Source organism: Camellia sinensis, chromosome 12 (assembly GCF_055761805.1).
Source record: "Camellia sinensis isolate YWXY chromosome 12, ASM5576180v1, whole genome shotgun sequence".
NCBI classification, from domain to species: Eukaryota; Viridiplantae; Streptophyta; class Magnoliopsida; order Ericales; family Theaceae; genus Camellia; species Camellia sinensis.
Genome location: NC_138972.1, coordinates 136,803,064 through 136,816,482, shown reverse-complemented (window position 1 = coordinate 136,816,482; position 13,419 = coordinate 136,803,064).

The window sequence follows — 13,419 nt, the reverse complement described above, 5'->3', positions numbered from 1 at the left end:
GTGATTGTGTTTTTCATGTTAAAAAATTGTCACTCACAATGGAGGATTGAAACAGTGATTGTATTTTATTTTATTTTTTGATCAGAGTGATTGTATTTTATTTTATTTTTTGGTCAGAGTGATTATGATTAATTGCTATTTACTGTCTGTTGATGGGAATCTTATATAATGGTCTTTCTAGCATGATTATTAGTAGTTGATTGGTGTGCTTGGTTTAGTGTGTAGTATTTTCTTTTTATTCATTTATTTATTTATTTATTTATTTTTTTGGGGGGGGGGTTCCTAGCAAGAGTGCTTGGTTTGTTTTTCTATATGCTCATAGAAATTATTTTTGTGCTTTTTTGGCACTCATATTTGCGAGTTGTGATGTCACATTTGTTTGGTTACTTATTGGTAGTTGTAAAGAAGTAACCTCACTATAAAGAGATGGAGTCTTCCCTTCCCTTGCATTGTAAAAGGGAAAGGTGAGAGAAATGGATAAAAAATTTAGCTTATATTTCATTGACATTTCCCTTACCTTTTTTCGTTGTTGTTGTTGTTTTTTTTTTTTTTTTTTTTCAAATTCCTATCCAAATCCATGATCTGTACTCTCATTTGGAACATATGATTTTGTTTTTATTGTTTTATAGGTGTAACCTATGTTATTTGATTTTGTTTTTGTTTTTGATGATTATTTGAGCTTCGATAGAGTTGTTCTGTGGCAAATCACTTCCCCTCTTTCAAATTCTTTTTTTTTTTTTTTATAAAAATGTTTTAGTTGAATTGAAGGTGTTAAATGTTATGGTGATTACAGAATTTATCATTGCTTCTTATTTTTAAATTTTTTTGGACCTTTTATGTTATGGTGATGATGACTTAAATGCTTTTTTTAAAAAAAAATTGGATACCAAAGACATAGAGTAATCCAAGTATTGGTTTCTATTGTGGGTTAATACTCCTTATATCATAGTGGTACTTTTATATAATTTTCAATTTGTTATTCATATTTAGGGGCTTCTCTAAATTTCATCAATTTACATACAAGTTTAATTGTACTAATGCATTGTTCACAAGTTGTTTGACAAAATAAGCATGAGAGATTTTTTTTTTTCTTTTGAATCTTTGAGATATATTATTTTTGAGTTTTAGCTGAAGTTCAAATGGAACCAACCGCTGGAATAGAACAGCAGGGATTCATTAACTAAGGAAAAACAACAGTGGTGCTATAGGGAATGCTAGCTTTAAATCTCCTCTTGCAAATGTACAATTTTCTCCTAACTGGTTTTTACATGAGCATTTGCCCATTAAAAAAAAAAAATTTGTATGTTGTTTTTGTGTTTGTGAATGGAGCTGAGTTAAAATGTTATAGTAACAACAGTGGATAGTGGAAGGAGAGCTCCGCAATAAATTTCTAGGCTTGAATGAGGAGAAGAGCTCTATTGGTTTTGATGTAAGTGCGATTACCTTAAAAGTTAGTTTCTCGAACTCGGCTCACAAGGTAACGTGAACTGGTTTGTATCTCTCTATCTGGTTGTTTGATTATGCCAAAATCCAGTCCAGTGTTTTTTTTCTGGTTTCATTCAGATTTAGTTTTTTTTTTCCCCGATTTTCCCTGCTCTGTTTTCGACCCAAAATAATCTGTTGTTGTGTGTGCAATCTTTTTTTATTTTGTATTCAAAATTTGATTTTTTTTAAATGGAAAAGTATTTGTAAATGGAAAGTAATTTTTTTCCAAACTTAGAATTTGTTTTGTTCTCTCATTTTTGGATGTTTGGGTTGTTTTCATGCATCCTTTCTTTCCTGGTCAGTTTTTTTTGGGTTTTTGTTTCACTCATCTGTGTTTTTATTTTTGTTGATTGATTGTTTTAATTAATAGGAAGGTTCCAATATCCAAGTTAGTTTTTTTTGTTTAATTTTTAAATGAAAAAGTATTTGTAAATGGAAAAGCATTAAACTTAAATTATGTTGGGTATTTGTTCCATTGGGTTGTTTTTTTTTTACGATTTCCCTGCTCTGTTATTTTATTTTATTTTTGTGTTCAAAGTTTGATTTTTTTTAAATGGAAAAGTATTTGTAATGGAAAAGTATTTTGTTAAATGGAAAACTTAGAATCTGTTGGCTTCAAATTCTAATGGAAACTTAGTATATGTACAGAAAAACATTCAAACTTAGAATTTGTTGGGTGTTTGTAACATTGGGTTGTTTTTTTTTTTTTTTTGTTTTTTTTTTTACGATTTCCTTGCTCTGTTTTTTTATTATTATTTTGTATTCAAAGTTTGATTTTTTTAAATGGAAAAGTATTTGTAATGGAAAAGTATTGATTGCTAATGAAACTTCCAATATGTTGGGTTCAGATTGTAATGGAAACTTAGTATATGTATATGTATATGTATATGTATTTTAATATCAAATGGGTTTTATTCTGTAATGTGTTCATTCATATTATTTTTTTTAGAATCTGTTGGGTTCAGATTGTAATGGAAATAAACTATTTGTTTTTTAGAATTTGTTGGGTTCATATTTTTTTTTAGAATCTGTTGGTTTCAGTCTTTTTCCCCTTTCAGTGTTGTTGTCTCTCCCCTGTTCTCTCTGTCGAGCTGTGACTGATATAAACAAACAGGTTATTTTAGGGTTTTGTTTACGGGTCATTTATGTTTTTTTTTTTTTTAAATCAATCTAATACATATTAGTTCACTGGAAACTCCCACAACTTTTGAGTTTGTGATTTTTTTATTTTTTATTTTTTATTTTTAGATAACAAGGTTTGGTCAAAACCTCATACTTGAGGGCATTGTAAAAATTATATCTGATAACATTGTATTTTCCAGTGAAGCAGTGTTGATGTGATAAAATTGTCACTTGGCTGGTTCAATCTTTTATTAAATAGAATGATCATTGTGATTTTTTTCCCAGTTAAATTTTTGGGCATTGTAAAAAATAACTCAATTAACTGGTTGGGGGCTGAGAGTAGGTTTTTACTGATCCCATAAGCCTGAAATATTGAATATCCTATCTCACAAATTTTAAAAGATAATAAGTTTGAAGATATGCAGGTAAGGATGTCTAAAACCTATCTTTTTTCCTTCGCGTCTTTTTATTTTTGTGAGGTTTCCATTGAAGTTTTTCTTTGTTTACATTCTTTGCAGCCTATCCCCATCCCTAACAGGTAAATCCCTCTAATTCTAACTAATTAAATTATTTATTCCCTCAAGTCTTTTTATTGGCTGTTGTAAACTTCCACAGCCTCTGAGTTCGTGAAACTCCCACAATTGTTTGAGTTTGTAATTTTTTTTTTCTCTAGATAACATTGTATTTTCCATAATATAATCAAATCCAATTTTTTGACTTTCACTGGAAACTCCCACAGCTTCTGAGTTTATGAAATTTTGTAAGTTTGTGAAACTCCCACAATATTTTTAGTTTGTCAAATTTTTTCGGATAACGTTGGATTTTCCAGTGATACAGGGTTTGGTCAAAACCTCCCACTAGAGGGCATTGTAAAAATTATATCCGATTACATTGTATTTTCCAGTGATGCAGTGTTGATGTCATAAAATTGTCGCTTGGCTGGTTCTGTTTTTTATTAAATAGAATGATCATTGTAATTTTTTTTTCCCAGTTAAATTTAAGGTACCTAATTGTCTTATTAATATAATAACCCACATTCTGTTGGACCCTTTTTATGAGCTTGCATTTATCGATTCAACAATCTTACAGGGGCATCCAAGAGCAATATAAGTATATCTTGATTTGACCTGAAAACAAATTTATTCCAATACAAATTTTGCTGCATGACACTTGTCTAATATAAGTTTGTTGAGCTGAAAAATGCTAATATGTGAATATTCTCTCTTAGTTGTTTGGTACCCATAGGACTACCGACTAACTGGGAAATGTTATGGCATGATTCCCAAATTGGTGTGGTTTATCAATTCAATAATAGACAGATATTTGAATGTCTTATTGGTCCCTGAAGGGTAGAGTTTAGAGAAGATAGTGAGGAAGTGGGATTAACAGAAGCTAAGCTTTAATCTGCTCCAAATTCATACAAAGCTGATGCTTTACAGCTTCTTTTAGAACTATAATATGCTTCTTGGTTCTTCTTTGACTTCTCTCTCCCTGTTCCGTCACTAGGATACCTATAAAAAGCATTGTATTTTCCAATGATACAAGGTTTGGTCAAAACCTCTCACTTAAGGGCATTGTAAAAATGATATTTGATCATTGTAATTTTTTTCCCAGTTAAATTCTTTAGTTTCAATTCCTTTTTTTGCTTTATATATCTGTTTGCTAACCACGTGTTTCCTCTCATTGCGATTTGAAATTATTTAGCTGAAATTGCTCGCTCGTCTTTCTTTGTTGACTTCATTGTCTTTACCAATTACCAAACATAAAATTCTGACTCCGGAGCATGAACTGAACTGATTCTCACCAAGGTAATCTCTTTATCCTCATCTTTCTGTTTTGTTATCCACAAAAGGTGCAAAAAACAAAAACATTTGAACAACTCTTTTGGGTTTAGGTTTACCTACCATTAAAATAGCAATTTGTTAGAAACTTTTTTTTTTTCTTCTTCAAATCACTAACTGACTCTTGGTGGTTTGTTTGGTTGCTCAGAAAATGGTACAAAAATAAAGGAATCTAATTCTGAATAATCTGAACTACTAACCCTAAATGTTGACGAAACTTTAGATTTATGAAACACCAAAGCACCACAATTGTATTTTCCATAATGCAATTTCACAATTTCTATGCAATTTCAATATTAATTTCTTTATTATTTGTTTTTATACTTACTTATCTGAATTAATAATTTTAATCTCACTAAAGATTTATCTATAACAAACGCACGCTCAATAATCTCATCTCATGCCCTGTAAAACCCAAAAACACTGCAAAGACGTTAAAGACGTTGCTTGCACGATCTCTTGAACAAACAAACAATGGAAAATAAAATTGAACAAGCAATTGAACAGACTCAAAATCAAGATGGTACAAAGAATGCATACTAAAGCAGGAGCACCAAAATCTTCATTCAAATATAACAATTTTTATAAATTCTATCATCATAACATAAATCAATCAAACCCAGATGAATTCACACACACATGTATCGACACATTAAAAAAATACTTTCAATTGTTTAGTAAAAGTAAATCAAATCCGCCCACATTAAAAAAAAAATACTTTTTTTTTTTTTTTAACTTGGAATGGACGCATTTGATGGAGAAAACGAAAACCGAAAGAAAACGCATTACCTTAAATTCTATAGTGACTTATTAATGCTTCTTAATTAATTATTGAAGTGATTAACAATATCAATTGTGTTTTTAATTAAATTATATGATAGGCGATAAATTTATTTTATTCCCTTCTTGCAATTCAAAACAGTAGGTATGGTTTAACCAATGTGTTTTTCTAGTTTTTTCCCAGTACGTATAGTTTGTTCCATTGTATTTTCAATTGTATTTTCCATTGTTTGTTTGTTCAATTGTATTTTTTCCATTTTTTATCATGAATTTGGGGTTGTTTGTTCTATTGTTTTTGGAAATGTTCCATTGTATTTTCAATGTGTTGGGTTAGTTTTACTTGATAGTTGGTATAAATTGCTGATGAAACGGTTTTTGTTTTTTATTTTTTTGGCATAAATTTATGTTTGGACTTTCTAAATAATAAATGGTTAACGGATTTTAATTTCATCTCTATAAAATTGAAGTCAATTGAGAAAAAGAAGAATTCAAATTTGGATAATTGTTGTGCTCCGATTTTAATACTTTTCATGTTGCTAGGGCTAATTTTAATTTTATCATTTTAATGTGATTGTTAAAATACATCATTTATGGGTTTAAAATTATATAACCAAATACAAGTTCTTTAAAAAGAAAAATATTTTAATATATTTTTATAACTGCATTTTAATCTTAATATTATTTATACCGTGCCTTTAGGCACGGGCATACGCTAGTATATATATATATATATGAGAGGGTATTTTTTTGGGAAAAATTGGGCCGAGCTGCGAGTTGGGCTTTGAGGCCCAAAACGCGAAGGACTGAGTAAAAAAGGCCGTAAAGGGTATTCCGGCCCAGGAGAGATTAAAGGCACTCCGGCCCAAGCTGTTAGAGTTACTCCGGTCAAGAACGATAGATTTACTCCGGTTCTGAGGAGATGTTGACTCACTCCGGCCCAAGGAGGTGAGATTACTCCGGCTCAAGAAGAGATAGTTACTTCGGTCCAAGGAAGAGTAAAACTACTCCGGTCTGGAGGCAACTCACAGTTGGGCCGGTCTCAGTTAGTCCGGTCGCAGTATGTTCTGGGAAGGCCGGTGTCGGAATTAGTCCGGTCGTGACTTACAATGGTTAGGTCGGTCAGAACTTGTTACTTGGAAGTTTGATCTAAGTACGTCAAGGTTGAACAGAACAGCCGAAGTAAGGAGTTAGAGGAGAAGACCGAGCTAAGGATAGTTCGGCCCTCTGTGGCTCGGTATAGCCAATTTTACTTCGGTCAAATAGAAGTTCGGCCATAAAGAGAACCATCCCACTTGGTTTAAGCAGTGGGGGAGGGTGTGAAAGGATAAGCATTATCCTTAAGAGTATGAATCCTAGGAGGACTCTGCATGGAGAAATACAAGTCCTACTAGGATTGTGCCATATGAAACTTATAAAAGCTCACAAGCATCACCTTGGAGGAGGTAATTGAACACAATCTTTCTGAGAACTTAGAGCTTTGTCTATTTGTCAAGTTTTCTGACTTAGGCATCGGAGAGGTTTCCGGCACACACTCGCCGGCTAGCTCACGTTTGTGTTTTCAGGTGACAAAGCGACGTCGTACGGAGGAGCGTGGACTTGGTCAACAGGATTATACGAGGAGAATTATTTCCTCCCCGTACAATTGGCGCCGTCTGTGGGAAGAACAGACAAGAACAAAAACCTCTTGACTAAGCTTCTCCTTTTCTCATTTAATGGCACACATTGAAGACTTGCCGCAGTCCGCCGTCGACGGACTAACTCCAGAAGGGGGCGCGAGGCATGAAGGATTACCTGCTGTCCCTCCCATGGCGGACTTGGAGCCCCAACAACATAATTCCAGGAGGAGTGGCAGGGGAAGGCGGATTGGCAGCCCTCGTCACTCTCAAAGTCCCGACAGGCAAAGGAGGAGGATTGATCCTCAAGCCCTGGAAGATCGCGTAAAGGAACAAGATGAATTAATTCGAAAGATGGCGGCGGACATGGAAGCATTAAAACGCCAGATGAAGACTAAAGAGGTGGCGACAGGGGAGGGGCGCAAGCACAAAACGCCCCCTCGCCACTCAGAGAATCGTAGTAGGAATACTATACCCTCCCAAGGAGAGAGCAGAAGCCTCAGGACAGGCGACACTCACTCCTTATCTTCAAGAACTCGTCACTCCAGGTCTGAGAGGACGAGATCCGAAAGATCATACACTGAAGGAAGCACGTATTGGCCTTCACATTCACACCAAACCAGATCCAGACAAACAGAGCTGCCCAGGTCATCCGACTTACGAACCGTGCTAGAAGAAAAAACACGATGCAAGGAGGATGCCAGGGCAAGAGATCCACACCGAGTTTCGGCCTTACAACGGTTGGCTCCTCGGACGCATGGAAGCGTCGAGGTTGGAATGCCAATACCGCGACCGGCCTACGAACCAACGGACAAGGCATTGGCAAGACTACAGACTTCGCCGTTTGTCCCAGCGATCGAAAACGCACCCCTACCATCAGGCTTCCTTCAGCCGAAATTCAATACATATGAAGGGAAGACGGACCCGTATTCACACTTGAGCCACTTTCGCCAAGTCATGGCTGTGTACAGGCGAAACGAGGCCTTAATGTGCATACTCTTCCCATCAAGTCTGGGCGACCTAGGCTTGACTTGGTTTGAAAAACTCCCAGAGGGCAGCATAGCCTCCTGGGCCCAATTGGCAGAAGCGTTCGTAACAAGGTTTCGGACAAATACTAAAACACCGGTGGAGATAGACCAGTTACTCTCCATCGACATGGGTGAAAAAGAGACCCTCAGATCTTACAACAGTCGCTACTGGGAGACATTCAACCAGATTGGAGACTGCCCCACCAATCTAGCCATTGCGCAGTATAAAAGAGGCCTACCAGTAGGGAACCGACTAAGGGATTCAATTACCATGACGCCACCCCTCACCATGGAGGCCCTGATGGAGAGAGTGCATCAGCACATCAGGGTAGAAGAGGATGGCGCACGTGCAAAAGCAAAATCTAGTACAACCACAATGCCAGAAAAGAAGACCTCAGCAAAGGTCAATACAGTAGATCGACAGAATAAAAACGGACGCGGCAGACGAGATAACGAAGAAGATCCAGATAAAAAATGGTTGAGAATCCGCACTGCCATAACAACGGTGTTCAAGAAACCAATATATCGGATTCTGAGCGAAATAAGAGATGAGCCTTTCGTCAAGTGGCCAGCCAAGCTAGGAGAAGCCCAGAAAGACTACGACGACAGATCACGGTGCACCTTCCACCAAGAAAAGGGGCACCGAACTGAGAATTGCACGCCACTGAGACAGCACTTGGAAGAATTGGTGGCAGCAGGACACTTGGATAAGTACATTGAAGGAGGGACGCAGCCAGCCCCCCAGGACCATAATAACCACCCCAATGGAATGCCAATAGACGCCCCGCCTCAAGGCGTCATCAATGTCATACATGGAGTCTTTGAACCTGAGCGTGTATGCGAGCTCAGGGGATCGATCAAAAAGCCAGAACACTTTAGAGAAGTACTAAGTGCCCAACCAGCCATCAAGAAGGGGAAGACGGAGGCAACAAACGTCATGACTTTTTCTGACAAAGACTTGGAACGAATTTACTGCCCCCACAATGATGCCCTGGTCGTCACTCTCCGAGTCAAGGATTTTGACGTCAAGCGGATTCTGATTGACCAGGGTAGTTCATGTGAAATCATGTACTACGAGACATTCAAGCAATTGAAGCTGCAAGACAAAGACTTGGCACCTGCCGTATCCCCCCTAATTGGGTTCAACTCCATGCCAGAATGGCCCGTCCGCAAAATCATTCTTCCAGTCAGAGCAGGAACCGTGACAAAACAAGTGGAGTTCTGGGTATTGAAGGTCCCCTCCACTTACAACATCATCTTAGGCAGAACATGGCTGCATGCCATGCGATCAGTGGCGTCATCCTACCACCAAGTAATGCGGTTCCCCAACAACACCGGCATAATTGAAGAAGTCTATGGAGATCAGATCATGTCAAAGCAATGCTTCGTCACGGCGAATGGCAGCCGCGCTGCCAAAGGATATGTTCATTCGGTGGAAAAACCGGAGAGTAATGAGCTATTCGCAGATGTCGGAAAAGCGGCGGATCGGAAAGCAGTGGAGGACCAGGAGATGGCAAGTTAAGGCCAAACTGGGACGGTCCTTACAAAGTGGTTTGGTTAACAGACAAAGGGGCATACCACCAAGACAAGGACGGCAAAGCAATCCCTAGGCCATGGAACACGGCCAACCTCAAGTTATTTTACTTTTAGTTTTTCTCTTTCTAGCATGTGTAATTTTTTCTTTTCCCAATAAAACAAGCGATACTTTTCAGCATGAGTTGTTCTCTGTACAAGTTAGCTTTAGTAAAATCTAGGTACATTGTAAACACATTATTCTAAGTTAGCTGGAAAAACTAACTTAGAGGTTGGCTGGAATAAACCAACACCCCTCCTAAGCCCAAGATAAGGATCCAGGCTGCAGGACGTTTGGTCGAAATAACCAAACATTATTCTAAGTTAGCTGGAAAAACTAACTCAGAAGTTAGCTGGAAAAACTAACTCAGAGGTTGGCTGGAATAAACCAACACCCCTCCTAAGCCCAGGATAAGGATCCAGGCTGCAGAACGTTTGGTCGGAATAACCAAACATTATTCTAAGTTAGCTGGAAAAACTAACTTAGAGGTTGGCTGGAATGAACCAACACCCTTCCTAAACCCAGGAAAGGATCCAGGCTGCAGGACGTTTGGTCGGAATAACCAAACATTATTCTAAGTTAGCTGGAAAAAACTAACTTAGAGGTTGGCTGGAATAAACCAACACTTGTTACTCTTCAGCCGAAGTAAGTGTAAGGCTGAAGAGTGGTTGGCTGGAATAAACCAACACTTGTTACTCTTCAGCCGAAGTAAGTGTAAGGCTGAAGAGTGGTTGGCTGGAATAAACCAACACTTGTTACTCTTCAGCCGAAGTAAGTGGAAGGCTGAAGAGTGGTTGGCTGGAATAAACCAACTCTTGGCTGGAATAAACCAACACTAGTTACTCTTCAGCCGAAGTAAGAGTGGCTGAAGAGTGGTTGGCTGGAATAAACCAACTCTTGTTACCCTTCAGCCGAAGTAAGTGTATGGCTGAAGAGTGATTGGCTGGAATAAACCAAACACTTTGTACTCCTCAGCCGAAGTAAGCATATCGGCTAAGGAGTGGTTGGCTGGTAAGCATAGTTTAGAAAGCTAAAACCGAAATAACAGTTGGAGTAATAGAAGACATTACAAAATGCAAGCATACACACAACAACCGGAATAAGAGTTGCGTAAAATTTTCATTCAAGGAAAAGTCATTACACATGGACATACTTCGGTTACAAAAAGAATACAAAGTCAAGCGAAAAGATCTTCAATCTCGGCATCAAAGGCAACATCAGTGACAGCTGGAAGACCGGTCTCTGGCGGCAGGACTCCTTCAGTCACAATAGTGGTATCGACCGGAGCCACAGTTTCATTTGGCTGTTCAATAGTCAGATCTTCCACTCTGGACTCCGGCCGATCTATCTGATCCACGTTTTCAACCGAAGTATCCTCAGAAGCAGAATCTTCGTCAGTATCTGAACCTTCAAGGAATTGCTGCTGCATGGCATCCGCATACTCCGCAAGGGACTTCGGTATAAAGTACTCTGGAGGGTTGAAGACCTCGGTCTGTTGATCATGACCGAGCTTCTCCACAGCCGCCCTCCAGCCACACTTGAAGAAAAGCTCCTTGGCGGCGTCGCATTGCTTGACGTAGGCCTCCTCTGCCTCCTTGAAACCTCGCTTGAACCCCTCATTTTCGGCCGCCTCCATGTTCTTTTTCAGTTCGTTTATTTCGGCGTCTTTTCTCTTCTCAAGCTTCAGCAGCTCACGCAGATATTTGTCTTTCATTACAATGGCCGCTTTTTGCTTCTCCGCTTCAGCCGAGTCAACCAGATCGGCAAGTCGGTCGTTCTCCGCTTGAAGCTCGGTCATTCTCCTTTCGGCCTCCACTAGTTCGGCCGCCTTTGCTTCGGCTTCCGCCATCGCTTGCCTTGTGGTTTTGCGGAGTTCTTGGACTTTCCTGTAAGTGACATTGTTCTTTTGCAAAGCTTGGCAAAAACAGAAATTTCATCTCAGCCGAAGTAAAAGTTAGAAAAATTTAGACAGAAAAAACAGACAGAGCTACTTACCAAGATCATGGACTTGGAAGCAGACCGAATTGATTTCATTTCGGTGTTCAGCTGCTTCAAGTGGTGCTCCATGTCCTTGGGGAGACACACACTTTTGGCCAGGTTAAAGGCCAGTTGGTGGTCTTTTTCGGCTACGACCGAGTCAGTGGCTTTGATGTTTCGGTCGTTAAAGATCAGCGGCGGAGCCCACTTCGGAGATTCAGTTCGGTTAGTTTTCTCCGGTTGGGGGGCAGGATGAGGACTTTGGGGGACGGATTCGACCTCATCAACAAGTTGCTGTTCGGCTGACGTAGATCGGGTGCGTTTGGAAGGGCGAGATGAAGAAGGCCGTTGTGAAGGAAGGGCCACGACGGCGGGCTGCACCTCAGTAGTTGGTGTTACTTCGGCCCTGGTTGTTGCGGTCAGGAGGGCCCTAACTCTGCTTTTCTTGGCCATTTCTTCTTCAGCTGTTAGTGGGACAAGTCTTATCTCGGGCAAAGTTGGGTCCGGTTCTGGGTCTTCCTCGAGAAGAAAATCGGTTACCTTTGCTTTTCGGCGACCACTATACCGGTAGGTCGGTTCAAAATTCAGAAGCTTGGCCCAACCTCGTTCTTTAATCCGTAGTGCGGCTCGCAAAACCGCAAGGTTGGGATAGCTGTATAGAGAATGGAGGTGGGCGAAATCTGCAAAAAAGAAGAAGTGTTAGTTTGGTCAATAGATTAAAAAACCGAGATAACAAACAAAGAACAAGACCGAAGTTAAATTACCAGGCTCTCCCATTTTCCAATTTATAGGTCGGCTAGGAATTTGGGCTTGAAAATCCTCAAAATTCCCAGAGACCCAGAAGAAGTCATCATCATTAAGGTCTTTGTCCGGTGTGTACTTGACAATCTTCTCTCGGCGGCGGCGGATCCTAAGGTAATAGACCCATCCAGCATCTTTCGAGCCGATGGAATATTAATGGAATATTTCGGCAAGGCCGAGGTTTAAACCGGTTTGGTGGTTTAGTGCGGCTATTCCCATAATGATTCGGTATGTATTGGTGGACAGTTGGGTGGGGCATAACCTAGTTTGCCTAAGGAATTCGCAGATCAACGGTTGTACGGGAAACCGTAGTCCGGTTTCTATTATGGATTGAAGAGTAAAGGGGACGAAGCCTTCGTTATCCCAGGGTGTGATGTCTTTTTCGGCCAAAGTCAAATGGACGTCATCCGGAATGTTATAGTCCTTCCTGAATTCGGCCATCCCACCAGGGGTCTCAACTAAATACCTATACTTACCCATTTGTTGTATAAGTTACGGATAAGTTATCTCGGCGCAAAAATCGTGCTCAGAAGCTCGGTTGAGCACACGCAGGAGTGCCTGGGTAACCTAAGTCTGCAAAGTAAAAAACAGGGGGTTAAAGCACTGATCAGTGGACCGTGCTACAATTTAAAAGCAAGGTATAAGAGCCCTACTTCGGCCTCAAATTGGCTGGTTCTATTTCGGTTCATCTAAAGGTTTGGCAGCTCGGCTTGAGCAGTTTGCTCGGTAGACCGGTTTAACGTCTAGGGGCAGCTTTCTGAGTTCGGTCTAAAAGACTAAGAGAGCTGGTTTAGCCCCAAGGCCTAAGTCGGTTGCAGTGTGAGGAAAGTTACTTCGGTTGAGCCCATAGGGGCGGCTTTCTGAGTTCGGTTTAAGAACTAAGAGAGCCGGCTTGGCCCCAAAAGCTTAGCTCGGTTATGGACCGAAGTACCTAGTTCGGTATGTGCACGTTTGTTCGGTGATCTTAGCTTGGCTAAAGTGGTTCAGAAGAAACTACTGACATTCCTACAAGTTCTAGTTCGGTCATTCTCTGAATCTATCTACATACATAACACAAACAGTATCCTAGTTCGGTTGGGACGTGATTCTGGATCAAAATCGAGTTTTCTCTAGGGTATATGATATATAGTCACGGGCTTTACTGATTTTTTGCCATGAAAGTACTAAAGTAAATTAGAGCTGGAAGAAAAATGTTTTGC